Source organism: Pteropus vampyrus, unplaced genomic scaffold (genome assembly GCF_000151845.1).
Source record: "Pteropus vampyrus isolate Shadow unplaced genomic scaffold, Pvam_2.0 Scaffold421, whole genome shotgun sequence".
In the NCBI taxonomy this organism is placed as follows: domain Eukaryota; kingdom Metazoa; phylum Chordata; class Mammalia; order Chiroptera; family Pteropodidae; genus Pteropus; species Pteropus vampyrus.
The window spans coordinates 388,385-404,750 of record NW_011889202.1 but is presented as its reverse complement, the minus strand read 5'-3'; the positions used below and the strand labels follow the sequence as shown (position 1 = coordinate 404,750).

The following is a 16,366-nucleotide window of genomic DNA, read 5'->3' as shown; positions in this document are numbered from 1 at the left end:
CCCCGGGCCAGGGACTGGTATCAGTCAGTGGCCTGTTGGGAACCAGGCCACATAGCAGGAGATGAGCAGAGGGCAAGCAAGCCAAGCTTCATCCAGATTTGCAGCTGCTCCCCAGCACTAGCATCCCCACCTCAGCTCCACTTCAGATCATCAGGCATTAGATTCTCATAGGAGCACTGGCCCCTGCTGCCAAAAAGGTTGGGAACTGCTGCATTTGAATATAAGTATAATGGCTGTCAAGAGAGTCAGGTGTCAGTTCCCTGAAATTAAAAATGAACATGGAAAGCGAAAGAATGTTAACAAAACCAAAAACAAAATAAAACAAAAATAAAAACAAACTTGGCTCACTGTTATTAGCTAAAGGGGCATGTGTAATGGAACCCATATTTCTGACATTCTAGACCTTGTTTTTAATTCTCTAGTCCTTTCTCTTCTTTATCTAGTGCTCTCCAACTGACCCTTCAATGAAGTGCTATGCGATTTATTTGCTTTTATTTTTTTCCTTGAGTATTACACTGATATTTTTTTTTTTTAAATTTGGAATGCCATGATGCTGGAGCATTACAAAACGAGCAGTGGGTTTCACAGCAAAACTCACATTTTTAAACAGGCAGCCACTACTGGAATAATGATTCCCCACAATTCACCATAGATATTCAGCAATTAGTAACATTTTGCCACATTTGATTTATCTAGATATGCAAATATATGAATGCATGTTTATGTATATGTACATGGTTTTTCTTCAACCATTTGGAATTAAGTCTTAAGAGTCATGACTCTTCATCCTCCAAACTTCAGCATGCCTCTTCTAAAATTAACATTTTCCTACATAACACAAAACTATTATCGTCCTTAGAAAATTAACCATTTCTGAATCCCTTCTAAAATATAATCCTTTGAAAAATCTAACTATGGGAGGTGAACACACAATGTAAATATATATATGCCTTACTGTTAAAATGTACAGCTGAAACTTACTGGATTTCGTTAACCAATGTCGCCATCAAAAAATAAATTAAATACACACACACACACACACACACACACACACACACACACACACACACATATCATCACTCTACACTAAATATCTTCTATATATTTTCCCAAACCAAAATCCAATCAAGTTTTCTCAGTGAAGTTGCTTGTTATATATATTTAGTCTTATTTAATCTAAATATTGACTTGTTCATGATGTTGACATTTAAAGAAATTCGGTCATTTATTGGGTATAATTTCTCACGTTCTGAATTTACCTGATTGCTTTCTCTTGTTCCTCTATTCTAAACTGGAAGGTAAGTCTTTTTATTTAATTAGATTCAGGTAGAAAATTTTGGCAAGAATACATCATAGGTGATGCTCTGTACTTTATATTGTTTCACATGATTATTTTCTCCTTTCCTCTGTCAAAGCTTATCTGAAATATTATTTTAGCCCTAAGTAGTTTAGTTTAACTAGAAGCCAGATATTGGGGGCAGAGAATGCATTCCCTGTTACTGTCCTTTACCCTCCTTTTCCTCTGATCTTACTAGACATGCTTCAGATTGAACTTTCTGTGCACTGCAGTGCTTAACTCCTACAAATGTCCAGCCTATTGTCAACCCTCTCAGTGAAGCTGTATCTTCTTGCCACTGTGCTTTCAGATAAGTCACCTTCAACCTAAATTTCTCTCTCACACACACAAGACCTTACTGAAGGCCATAATAGGAAGCTAACATAAGACAATCACCTGAATTTTTCCTAATCTTTTCTCTAATAATGTAGCCTCAGTGGGATATGACTTATATAGATTTGATTTTCGTTTTGTTTTGTTTGCATTTTACATTCCACCTATAATGTCACTTTGTTTTAGGTCCATCTTTTGTACAGAACACTTAACTGATTTAAAAAAAAAAAATCATTGCATTTCTCTTGACATTTCATTGTCCAAGATGCTTCATCAGAGATATCTCGATGCATTTTCAGGCTTCATATGACAGATAAATGGTGTTTGCAAGAAACAAAGAGAATGACAGTTGGTTAGGTCAATAACCGTGTCCAAAATGGAGTTTTAAACCATTTATCTTTGTTGTCTTTTCAGATGTATGTGGTCTCATTTTGCTGATTTAGTTTATTTTACTTTCATTGTTATTTTGTTTCCTCTTTGTGTTCTGTTTCCTGATAAGTCCTTGGTTTAGAAAATACTTTCCAATTTTTAATTCTGCTAGTAGTTAGGAATCTTTTGTTTTCGTTTTTGTTTTTAGACAAGGAAATCCTTGGTTGACCTCACAGATTGCAAGGATCTTGTCAGCTTACAATCCCTTGCTTTTTATTTTTTTTAATTTTTTTACATCTACAGCACCCAGTCTTCCTAGATGGTCTCCCATCCTAGTACTAACCAAGCTCGACCCTGCTTGGCTTCCGAGATCAGACAGGATCGGGTTTGTTTAGGGTGGCATGGCCGTAGACTTAGTTAGGAATCTTTAACATGTTACTTCTTTCTTTATCAGAGTGTAAAGTGAAATTATTATTTTGACTGTATTCAATGCAATATGAAGACATTAGCTTATTTTTGTTTCTCCTCTTACCCTTTCCCATTTTGTTAACAATCCGAGGTTTAAATCTAGATTACAGTTATAAAATTTTACAGTTACAAAATTACTATTGCTTTCATTGTCAATCTTGTTTTTGATATTTACACTGAGTTTTGTAATCATATTTACAATTATTCTGACATCACTATATTTAACTGAACTCACTGCTTACTGCTAGTACTCAAAAGCAATTTTCTTACACATATATTTTAATTTTGTTGCTCAGTAATCCTGAGTATTTGTTATAAAAACATTTTTTCTAAAATAAGAATTTGAGTGGCATACTTTCCAATATCGTTTTGACCTTCATAATTTGAACATGATTTGACTAGATTTAAAACACTTGGATCACAACGCTTTTTCTACAAAATTATACAGAACATTGGTTTTCAACTTTTCTGCCTCTATAATTCTCATTCAAAAAATATACTTAATACCCTAATACATAAAATAAATAAATTTGAATAATAATACTTTAAATTCCTTTAGATAACATGGGTTCCCTTTTTAACACTGTGGTATGAATAAGCTTCCCTCATCTCTAGGAGTGTCTAAAAATTTAACATTCAAACTTACACATGCCCAGATTAGCAGAAGGTTCAATCATACTTTCACTGCCCAATGGCCCTCCTTACTTAATATGGCAAGAAATTTCTAAATCTTTCCTTTTATCCAAAATGCCAACCTCGTATTTGTGAGTTAACCCTGCAAGCCAGATCAAGATGTACCCTCAAGGGTAGCAGACTCCATATCTGTTATTGTTTTCTCAGTGCCTTGAAATATAAAGGTATAGAACAGTTGCTTTCCTATATTTAGTTTTGAAGAGGAAACGTCTGAAGGCAGTCTAACATTTGTAGGCAAAGCGATTTTATTTTTAATAGATGTTTCTATGTTTTTAAAATTATCTTTATAATTAATTTTTTTACCATGATGTGTCCTAATGTGTCACATTTTTTATTAATTTGCATAATTGATTAACTCTTTCCATTAGCTCCACTGGTCTGGTAGTCAGTGCTGTTTTGAGGTATTCTTTTCCTGATATTTGCACAGATTTATTAGCGGAAACTCATTTAACCCTGCAATACTTGCTTCTTTATACATGAATCCATACACTATGTGCTGAAAAACATTATTAACATCATGTGATATTTCAAAAGTTAAATAACTGATACAGTGCTTTGATAATCTGTATTTTTCGATTGTGTTAATGCATAGAATTGTGACTCCCTGAACACACACACACACACACACACACACACACACACACACACACACAAACATTACTTTTACTTAAAATATGAAATCAACATAACAGTTTGATTTTAAAAGAACTCTCTAAACAAACAGTACGATAAGTGATTGCCATCAGGATGATACTTTTGGTATATATCTCTGATTCTATACTCCTACATAGAGAATTTTAACAGGGAAGATTTTGTTTATTATGTCAAGTCAAAAATATTAATACTATGTTTGTGTTCCTGACTATTTTTAAGAATTTCTGAAAATGTCACTCAATTAGAATTCACTGTTCTAAAATTTAAAAGTCTTAGACTTTTAGAATCTTTTGTCACAAAGGCAGATTAAAAAGCAACATTGATCATTTCACAAAGACATAGCTGTAGCAGACAAATACTTAAATAATTCAGTCATTTCTAATCATTAAGAAAATGAAAAGCTATTGGCTGGAAAAGATATTTATAATACATATATATGATAAAGATTGTTATCCAGGATATACAAACCACATCTACAACTGAATAATAAAAAGGTAAACAACTCGATTAAAAACCACACAATAATTTGTACACTCTTTACAAAGAAGATGTGTGGATGGCCAATAAGAACGTGAAACAATATTCAACATCAGTAATCAACAGGGAATGCCAATTAAAACCATAAGAGACACCACTAATTCATACTAGAATAGCAAGAATTAACAAGAGTGTTAACAGAAAGTATCAGTGAGAATATGGAAAAACAGAATTCTCATGACGGCTGGTGGGATTGCAAAGTGCTACATCCACTTTGGAAAACAATTTGGCAGTCTCTTACAAAGTTAGACATACACTTACTATATGACCCAATAATTCCACTCCTAGGCATATCCAAGAGAAATAAAAACACATTTAGACAAAAACCTGTACATGAATGTTCATAGCAGCATGATTCATAATAGCCAAAACCTGGAACCATCCTAAATGTCCTTTGACTGGCAAATGGATAAACTAACTGTGGTCCATCGATACAATGCAGTACTACTTAGCAGTAAAAAAAAAAAAAAAAAAAAAAAAAGAACTATTATTTCACATACGACATGGATAAATCTCAAAGGCAATATGATGAACAAAAGAAACCGGACACATATATAGCCCATACTGTCTGATTTTATTTATATGATATCTTGGAAAAGTTAAATCAAATCTATGGTAACACAAAGCAGATCGGTAGGTCTTGAACACTGCGGGTGGGGAAGAAGTAATTGATTTCAAAGGTTCGGGATAAAACTTTTAGAAATACTTTATATCTTAATTGCAGTAATGGTTACATGACTAGATATATGTTTTTCAAAACATCAAACTGCAACCTTGAAATGGGTACATTTTATTATATATAAACTATAATGCAATAGACTTGACATACAAATTAAAATATTAACTTAAAAATAAATAAGAAAGAATGTACAATTATAACCATAGTAAATCTGAGGTATATTTTACCAGCACCCAACAATGGGTCAAAAATCTTTATTTGTGGAAAGACATGAACAATGGGCTATATTATAGAGGCTGAATCTGTGATAGAGCAGCAAAGATTTCTGTTTATACTGCCACCTCAGTCTGTGCCTCTAAGTTATGCTCCCAAATTGCCCTAACAAGTTGCACACACTCAAATCAGCATGATGTCAGTGTCCAACAAACCCTGACCATACGCCATATTTCTGGCCTGGCACACAGTACACATTTATGAAATGATCCAGAATTCCTCACCTGCCAATTAACTGAAAAGGAACTTCTGAAGAATCGTGAGATAGGCTGTGTATCCTTTGTGATACTAGAAAATAATGTGTTAGGTAAGTGACCAATTTTATTTACTCCAGGTAGGAGTTGCAGATACATGTTTAATAATCCAATTAATAAACTGCAGAAGGAAAAACTCAGAACTACTGAAAGAGCTATATATTTCAATGTTTTTCAAGTTTGGTTTGCTTTCCACTTTTACTAGTTCCTATTTTGACGCCTCATGCTGGACAATTTTTGAGTAAAACACAGTCTATAAAAAACTCTTACTAAATGTCCCAAGAGTCTGCTCACTGAATTTTGTTTTACAGTACAGCAACAGCACAAATTGGAGGTTGCTTCCCATATAATGAACTAAGATTATTTTCATGAAATAAGAGTGGTAGTCAACTTTGACCTTTGCTACAGTGTGGGGTAGAAAGCAAAAACTATGGGAAAAAATTATTTTGTTTCCTTAGAAAGTAATGGGGAAGTCACAGTTGAAAATGTCACCAGGTTACATAGAAAAAAAGGAGTTCGATTCTAACTGCTGGAAAGAGCCACCTATACTTCCTAATCATGCTCTCCCGGGCACTCTGGTCCTTTGGCTCAGTAAATGGGTGAGTCTCTAAACAGCACTGATTTATATGATAGCTTCATCTTCTTCCGATTTGCCTGGTTGTTAGGAATTTCACTGCTAGAGGCAAGCTTCAAGATAGATCCAGGCAAGTCTTTCTGTACACAGGGGATAAGATTTCCTTATGAAGAAGAAAGACAAGAAACGTACAACAACTGCCACCACTACCAATATCCTAGTGACCCTTGAAGTTCGGAAACATTCAACCTACATTCTAGGCTTAAAAATCCGAAATCTTACATTTTTCTATGCTGTCTAGGCAACATGTGTCACTTTATATGGAGTATTAAATCATTTTCTGTGTTAGAAAAATGTGGCAAAGAACAATGTCAGTATACAAAATATATTAGTATTGGATAGATATTCATGAGAAAGTTGATTCTGTCTTAAAATTGGGTCGATTCTTGACCTTTGTTGGGACCCAGGGCAGGCTGCCCCAAAATATTCCACAAAAGCATATTAATTACTTTGAACTAAGGTTAATTAAGAAACTGCCAACGCCAGAAGAACAGTCTAACCTTCTCTGTCTCTCTGGAAGTGTCCTCCCTACACCCAGAGTCACCCTTATCACTAGAGTTAAGGAATCCAGAGGCAAAGTGCCTATATAAACAAACTTTGTTCTCTTTTTTCTAATTTATTACCCAACTCCAAATTTCATTTCGATTTCTTACTAATGAATGCCAAAACCTTGATTAAGTTCCTTTTAATGAGCACTAACTTTTTTTTTTGGGGGGGGGGGTCCTGTCAATTTTTCACAATTTTTTTTCTTGTCTAAAAAGTATAAAACACTGGCTGGTTCATCATTTCTCAGAGCATCATTTATGATTCTCCCATGCACAAATAATTCATTGTTTTTTTCCTCTGTTAATCTTGTCTCATGTCGATTTCATTATTAGTCCAGCCATAAGAATTTAAGGAAGGCCAAAGTGGGGGAATTCTCTGCCTCCCCAAAATCTTCCTTGAAATAGTAACATTTCCTAGCATGCTTAACAAGTATCATTTGAGCTTCAAAACAGATTTACATGAGCTTTTTGAGAATACATTATGAAATACCTTGTATTAGATTCCTATGGATGCTACAATAAATTATCACAAACTTAGTGGCTTAAAGCACAAATTTATTCCCTCACAGTTCTGGAGGTCAAAAGTTTGAAATAGGTCTCACCGGGCAAAACTCAGCTTGTCAACGGGGCAACATTCCTTCTGAAGACTCTAGGGAAGAATCCATCTCTTTGCCTTATTCAGCTTCTGGAAGCCATCTACATTCCTTTTCTCGTGGCTCCTTCTTCCATCTTCAAAGCCAACAGTACTTCAAATCTCTCTCCTCTGATTTATGCTTGCATCCTTACATCTCCTTCTAAGACCTTCTCGCCTCTATTTTATGAGGACTTTTGTGTACATTTAGTCCACCTAACCAATCCACGATAGTCTCCCCAAATCAAGATCCTTAACTTAATCACATCTGCAAAGTGCTTTGTGCCATGCTAGATTCTATAGTTACAGGTTCATTGCATTAGGGGGTGGACAGCTTTCTAAGGCCATTATTCTGCTTACCACAGTCAGTGGCATGTTATTTTCTATGTAGTTAGAAAAAAACATGCTAATAAACTAATTCATAAAGTTCTCTGTCCTTGCGCATGGAGCTGCAGTGCTGGAACAATAGATAATATTCGTATATGAGCTAGGATTAGAATAATGCCAATTTCAGAGGATAGAAGGCTGAAAACATTAAGTTCCATTGAATTAAACTTGAATAAGCTGAATCCAGTTAGAATTTTATGACAGAAGCAATATATTCTAAGTAATCATGTACTTATTTTGTCAGGCTTATGTATGGCATTTAGCTCCCATTCCATCTATGGTATAGAGAACAATGAATGACATGTAGATAATTCTCTTTTACATGTTTTAGTTGCCCAAATAAATTCCCCCACTGAAAGAATAGGCTGTATTATTTATTCTTTAATAGCAGAGAATCTAAACATATCTTTCAGCTATTTGGAGGTCACTTAGACTTTAAGAAGCTATTCTGTCATTATTGAGTCGTAAAACTTAACAGCTCATGAATGCTGCCCGAATTCAACACCAACGGCTAAACGGGATAAGACAATGCATTAATTACAGTCTATTATCATCAGCAGTTGGTTAGGAAATAGGTGGTTATATGAAAACTTCAAAATATGTTAAAAAATAAATCACTTTCATAACAGTAACAGCAAAAACATTTTTAAAATAAAAAATCATATCTACAACTCTAATCACTTATCTGTGTTCACTATTCTTGCTCTTTTCTAATTCCCCTGTATATATATAAATAGCTTTGACATATCTGTAATCATACTATAGATACAATGTTGCATTTGACTTTTTACACCCTAATACATTTATTTTTTCAGATAACTATGTAATAGTCATAATTTTCATTTTAATGGTTACAGTTTACTTCACAACATGGATGTCACATGATTTTCTTGATTCTGAAAGGGTTCAGAAAAAGCCTACCCCAAATGTGCCACTTTGGCATGTGGATTATTTTCAGTTTAAGAAAACCGAGACCCAAAAGACTCAGGAAGAGCTTTCTACCCTTCCCTAAATACCTTAAATGAATTTAGATAGATGGCTTGGTCCAGGAAGAGAACTATCACCAGTGATAACTACAAAGAGTATGGGCTAGGTGTGGTGGGCTGGGAGAAGCTTGGTAGGGCCTGTTTGTTCAAATTCCTCTGTGTCTCATTGTCTCTGCATGGCACAACATACATTTGCTTACTAAACATTTGTTCTTCCCATGTCCCTGTGAATTGTCTTCCCCTCTTTGTAGTCCCAGACCCGTACCTCCTTCTCCTTAGCTCTGGGTAGCATAGAAACCTTTTTTTCCTGACTGTGAGTTTCACAGTCTCATGGAGGCCTCCATACATATGCAATTAAATTTATTTGTCTTCTGTTAATCTGTCTTATGTCAATTTAATTACTAGATTAGCCTAAAGAACCGAGAAGAGAAGAAAAAAAAATTTCCTCCCCTACAATTTTATGAATCGACACATGTTGGATCCATTTTTTAACCATTATAAACATTGACGTAATAAAAATTTTTGTGCATATTTTCCTTAGGAAATGGGAGATTATTTTCTTGGGATAATTTTTGAAAAGTGTTATAGTAGTCATAGAAAATTTTAAAACAAATAATGGCAGGTTTTGCTCCATGTTTGTATATAAAGTCCCACTAGTGAGAGGAAAAGTATTTTTTTAAATGCCAGTAATATTTTTATACCAACATGCCTTCCATGGCTGAAATCATTTTCCTGAAGAAAGAGATAAGAGTGAAGAATATGCCAAATGAGTACAAAGGTTAAGTTATACACAGATTATTATTGACTATGCAGAAAAGTTATGTATATTGAAGAATTATGGAGGACTAAAAGGAACAATGAAAGTTTAAAAAGACCATTGCTACATGTCAATGCAGCAAATTATGAAATAATGTACACAACTCATATATATGGTTTATACTAAATTGCATGTTAAATATTTAATTCAATAATTATTGATCTTTTCGTAAGCATTAATTCTTAAAGAATAGGGCATTAATGTTCTATTTATGTTATATTAGCTACAAAATCTGAGAGGTAATACAGATATGTTAGAATTTTTAACATACGTATATTTCAGTGTCAGTAATAGAGTGTAAGGCAAGAGGTAGATTTGGTTTTATCAGACAACGAAATGAAGGCAATTTCTAATACATTCTTCATGCTGCTTGTCATTTTACTCTTAATTCAAATGTACAAAGTGGAAAGACATTTTGTTAAAAATGGCAGTAAAGTACATAACAAAAGAAGTGAGCCATGTGTTAAGGATTCTCAGAGGTAGGAGAAACTACAATAAATTGAGACCTTTTCCAGCTTTACTTCCTTTTTATTATGTAGCTGCACAATATTTACCTAAGGAATTCACAATCACATGTAATTTGACTTTTAAGTAGGAAATATGACCAAAATACACCAAGCATTAAAAGATAATATGTGCCTGCTCGATAATGTGAGAGAAGTCAGAATTCACACTCATGAGAAAGACTGATGGCTACGCTCACATAAGAGAATATCTTTCAGTCGAGTAGCTGTTCCTGACCACAAAGACTTAATCCACCAGAGAATTCCCGATGCTGAAACTTTTGTTTAATATAAGAGAATACTGATATATTCAAAATTTAAAATGTACTAGTTGAAGATCCTATAACATAGCACTGAGAATAAAAGTGACAGACCAGAATCTCTGCTATAGAAGAACTATTGAAATGATGATGATCAATTTCCTGAAAAGAGAATCTTTAGGCTATGAGGAGCTACTATTAATTTGTAAACAACAGAGAACTTATACCAGGTGGCATGATTAGTCTTGGTGAATAATGCTAGGCTTTGCTTGAGAAACGAATTTGCTATTAAAGGAAATTCATATCTATATGACTTGTTATTTTATTTATATTTTAAACATACAATTTTCATTCATTCATTCTCTCATTCATTCATAGTAATAAGTGCCAGAAACTGGATATATCAGTAAGCAGGGTAGACACAAAATCCATGCTCTATGGAGTTTGTTTTCTAATAGACATCTTTTTATGACACATTTTTTTCCTAGTACATAACACCAAAAGGGCTCATCATTATTAGTAAAACACGGAAAAATAACAGTGGTATAACCGTTTAATGGAGTTGAAGGGACTTATTCTAGAATTACAAAGAAGAGTATAACAAGCAGCAATATATTTCAACGAATACTATATAGGAAAGCAATAATGCATACTTACAGAGGTGTTAGAATTTACACCAAGTTTATTTTTATTAATGTCTGAATGAGGTTTGATATGCAACATACCTTTTTGTTTTGGGTGGGTTAAACCTGAAAAAAAGATTTTGCATGTCTCCCTTTGCCACCAGATTCTTTTCAATTTGTAGCCTCTTAAAACAATAGCGCTGCTTGCGTGACAGAGAAAGGCAGTAGCCAAGAGGAAGTTTCACTCACATCTGTTATTTTCATATCCCTTAGATCCCCAAGCTACACCTGGCTATGTTGCTTGGAGGAAGAATGGAGAATGAATGCAGGGCTATGTCGCCAACTGTACCTTGTATTAGGTTTTCTCTGAGAAAGAGAAATTTGGATAATCCTGGGATTTCAGTACTGCATAATTGGCATCCAACTAGCTGAGGAGTTGACATCAGTGAGAAAACTTCCTTCAGAGACAGAAACCTGGAGCCTGCCTAAATGAGGAGCGGGAAGTGACTAACCCACCTTGGCAGAGGCAGGTGGCCTCATTTTGGGGCAGGGGGGCTTTTAAAGCAACGAATGCTTTGCATATAGTCTACGAAGGAAGACAACCACTTTCCGTGTATTTTATATGCACTTCTTACTGCCTATAGAATCCAAATCATTTAAATATCCTCACATGCCCATGTTTCAAAGAGTAAATGAAACACTAGCAATCACTGCATCGTCTTTACATAAATACTTTGTGATGATAGTTAAGCTCATTATATTTGAGTATTTAATTTCGCCAATATACAACTAAATACTCAAAATACTGTAGTCAAGTCTACCAAGACTCTTAAAAATCTACCAAACTATCACTCAGAAAACATTACAAAGTTTCCAGTCAGCAGCATAACAGCCTTTAGGGGATTTTCCAGTATTACTTTGGACATCTTCTTAGTATGGTAGAAAATAATCACATAGCTTATCAATAGCCAAGTCAAATTCCACTTGCTTTTCACTATTTGAAGTTGAAAATTCACCTGTCAACATGGTCTTTCTTAACCTACATAGATAATCACTGTCAATATTATGTGTTGGCAGAATTCTCATAATTTATAAGATGAGACTTTGAATTTTAGACCTTAAACTTGTAAGTTACTTATTTTTTTATTCGTTTTTGCTTTTAAAAAATAAAGGCAAACCCCAAATTTCATTTGTTTAGCAGAAGTGATATCTGTTATTCTTGGCCTAAATAGTCAATGCAGGCTGCCCTGGAAAACTTTTTCTAGATCTCTTTAGTCAGTGAATAATGGCTAATATATCGGCCATGGTTTAAATGATATGTAGCCCATATCATACTTGTTGGTTCCTGGAGACCTACAACCAATTAGTACATAGCTTCTTTTTAGATGTATTGATCGTCTGAGAATAGACATCACAGACCTCTTTAAAGATTCAAAATTTTTGATTTAATATATCTTATAAACTGTGGCAGAAATAAACACTTTGGTTTAATATCTATATGTTATTTAATACAGTATATGTTTGTTTCCTCTGTGGGAACTTCTTGATTCCTTTCTTACAATAAACCTGTTTTTTCCCCCTCATATAAAGTTGCAAAACACAACGTGAACAATGTTAGCTCTTTATAAATCAACCAACTTTAGCCTCTCCATTTTTCACTTTTACCTATTTCCTGAGAGTCTGCTCCTGCCCTTGAAAATTCTGAACACTTGCAAGTCCTTGATGGTATAAAGGTTTTTATTTGACCAGGCATTAAGGGAGTACCTGTAATACCTTCTACACTAAAATAAAATCCATACAATGTCATCCCAAATGCCTCTTGCAAAAGCATTACCCTGGTCCTTAAAGTAACACCTACACTGACTTTTTCATGCACTTAAAAGGAAAATAAAATTATGCAGTTTCTGTTCCACTAAAAATAATAAATAATACAACTTAAAAATAAATATATAGATAAAGATCACTCATGGTGTATTAACAATATTTTTTTCTTACTAAACCCAACATGGAAAATACAGTTTGGGTCATATCACATTATTAGGACCTGGGGGGGTCTACATTTTCCTTAGTCTGTAGTCAATATCTCTAATTGCTAGTAGGAGACATCTACTTGAATATTTCTCCTTTCAATTCAGATCAAATCTCTGTTCTTCGTCTTCCCAGAAAATCCGTCTTCCTTTACTACCTTTCTATGTGAATCACTGTCATCTCCAATCTTTCATTAGTCACAGTACCAAACCTTGGAACATTTTCTGAATCTTTGTCCACCTCATCTTCTGCAAACTTTTGTTCCCTTGGAAATCCTTCTGCCTTTTATATCTGTTCATTGCTACCATCCTGATCTGAATCCTTGTCATCTCATACTTGGACAATTACAACAGATGCTTTCTGACTTTAGAAACTCTCAAGCTCCTTTTGCTCCAATTCATATTACACTTTGCTGCCAGAAGAACTTGCCTAAAACATAAATCTCACTACACGCCTTTCTATTCGAAATGTTCAGTGGTTATTTAATGACCTATTTGATGTGTCTCAAATGATATGACATCTTCTTGAACTTCTTTAGGCTCTTATTCAAAGTTTTGCATGTTCTTGCCTGACCTTGCCAATGTTCTGTACTCTCATCCTCCTATTCCATGAGAGGGACCCAGTTCTCCAGTCAAGGTAATTCTTCACTGTCCGCCAACAACATAATCACTCCTAGTGACAAGCTTTCCTTCAGCTGTGTTTCCTACTAGGCAGAGTTGCTTAAGGTGTCATCCAAAGGTCGCCTACATCAGAATCATCTTAAATGCTTGTAAATCACAAAGATTCCTGAGCCCACAACTCAGAACTAAGTTGGAGACTTAGAATCTGTATGTTTACAAGCTTCCTAGGTGATTCTAGTACAGGCTGCATTGTGAGCTCTTTCATGTCAGAGACATGTGGAATTTCACTCTTAGGCCCTTCTGTCTGTGGCATAGTGTCTGTGTTGACTTTAAACAAAGAAGGTCAGCCAGATATTTCTCCAGCAAATTGAGTTTATTTGGGTAAAACAAGAAATTGCAATCTGGCACATACAACTATGGCAGGTAATGTGTAAGTCAGCTAAAACAATGAAGAGGAGAGTCTTTCGCAGAGAGGAAGAATAAGTTGGTAGGGCTATTACAAAGAGTTCTTCTTGTTGTTCTTTGTGATTGGTGTGGGCATGGAGCTCCCCCTTCTAGCCTCCCTACTTCATTTTAAATGACGTTTCTGTGTACTAATTTTTAAAAACACTTTCTCAGTTGATCAAGAGCTTTCTCTGAAGGCATTGCTGATTAATCACAGGTAAATTTTATCAAACATTGAAAGAGGAATTAACATCTATTCTTCTCAAACTATTCCAAAAAATTCAAGAGGCAGGAAGGATTGCAAGCTTATTTTATGAGGCCAGCATTATCCTGATTCTAAAACCAGATAGACAACAAAAAAAAAAAAAAAAAAAAAAAAGAAAAGAAAATTATAGGCTGGTATCCCTCATGAATACATTAAAAAAGATCATACACCATGATTAAGTGGGATTTATACCTGGGATGCAAGGTTGGTTCAATATCTGCAAATCAATTAACGTGATCTACCACATAAACAAAATAAGGCTAAAAATCATATGATCATATCAATAGATGCAGAAAAAGCATTTGACAAAATCCAGCATAAATTTATGATAAAAACTCTCAGCAAAGTGGGAATAGAGGGAACATACCTCAACATAATAAAACCATATATGACAAAATCCACAGCTAACATTGTACTCGATAGTGAAAAAATAAAAGCGTTTTCGTTGAGATCAGGAACAAGGCAAGGATGTTCACTTTCAACACTTTTATTCAACATAGTATTGGAAGTCCGAGCCATAGCAATCAGACAAGGAAAAGAAATACAAGGCATCCAAATTGGAAAGGAAGAAGTAACATTGTCATTATTGGCAGATGACATCATACTGTATGTGGAAAAGGATTCCACCAAAAAAGATGTTAGAACTAATAAATGAATTCAGTAAAGTAGCAGGATACAAAATCAATATTCAGAAGTTTGTTGCATCTTTATACACCAATGATGAACTAGCAAAACGAGAAATTAAGAAAACAATCCCATTTATATTTGCATCAAAAACAATAAAATGCCTAAGAATAAATTTAACCAAGAAGGTAAAAGACCTGTACTCAAAAAATTACAAGACATTGAAGGAGATACAAATAAATAAAAGCATGCACCATGCTCATGGATAGGAAGAATTAACATTGCTAAAATGTTCATATTACCTAATGCAATCTATAGATTCAATGTAATTCCTATCAAAATACATTTAGTATATTTCAAATAACTAGAACGAATAATCCCAAAATTTATATGGAATCAAAAAAGACCCCCAAATAGTCACAGCAATCTTGAGAAATAAAAACAAAATTGGAGGTATCATGTTACCTGATATCAAACTATAATGCAAGGCTATAGTAATCAAAACAGTATGGTACTGCCATAAAAACAGACACAAATCAATGGAATAGAACAGAGAAACCAGAAATAAATCCATACCTGGATGGTCATTTAATCTATGACAAAGGAGACAAGATACGATGGGGTAAATAAAGTGTATTCAATAAATGGTGTTGGGAAAACTGGACAGATACATACAGAAAATGAAACTGGACCATGTTCTTATACCATGTGCAAGAATAAACTCAAAATAGATTAAAAACTTAAATATAAGATCTGAAATCATACAACTCCTAGAATAAAGCATAGGCAGCAAAGTCTCTGACATTACTTTTAGAAATATTTTTGTTGCTATATCTACCTGGGTAAGGGAAACAGACAAACGAAAAATCAACAAATGGGACTGCATCAAACTAAAAAGTTTTTGCACAGCAAAGAAAACCATTAAGAAAATGAAAAGACAACTTACCAATTGGAAGAAGATATTTGCCAATAATACACCCAATAAGGGGTTAATACTCAAAATTTATAAAAAACTCATGAACTTAACACTGAAAGAACAAACGATACAATCAAAAATTAAGCAGAGGACCTGATGAGACATTACTTCAAAGAGAACATACAGATGGCCAATAGACATACAAAAAGATGCTCAATGTCACTACTCATCAGATAAATACAAATTAAAACCACAGTGAGTTATCACCTCATACCTGTCAGAATGGCTGTCATCAACAAATCAAAAAATAACAAGTGTTGGCAAGGATGTGGAGAAAAGGAAGCCCTCGTACATTATTGGTAGAATTACAAATTGGTACAGACACTGTGGAAAACAGTATGGAAGTTCCTCAGAAACTTCAAAATGCAACTACATTATAAACGCAACAGCAATTCCACTTCTGGGTATTTCTCCAAAGAAATACAAA

General features: G+C 34.3%; 1 pseudogene; it reads right to left on the bottom strand.

Annotated features, from left to right (window-relative positions):
- Positions 1-2,332: 2,332 nt before the first annotated feature.
- LOC111732048 lies at positions 2,333-2,451 on the bottom strand (annotated as a pseudogene).
- Positions 2,452-16,366: the final 13,915 nt, after the last annotated feature.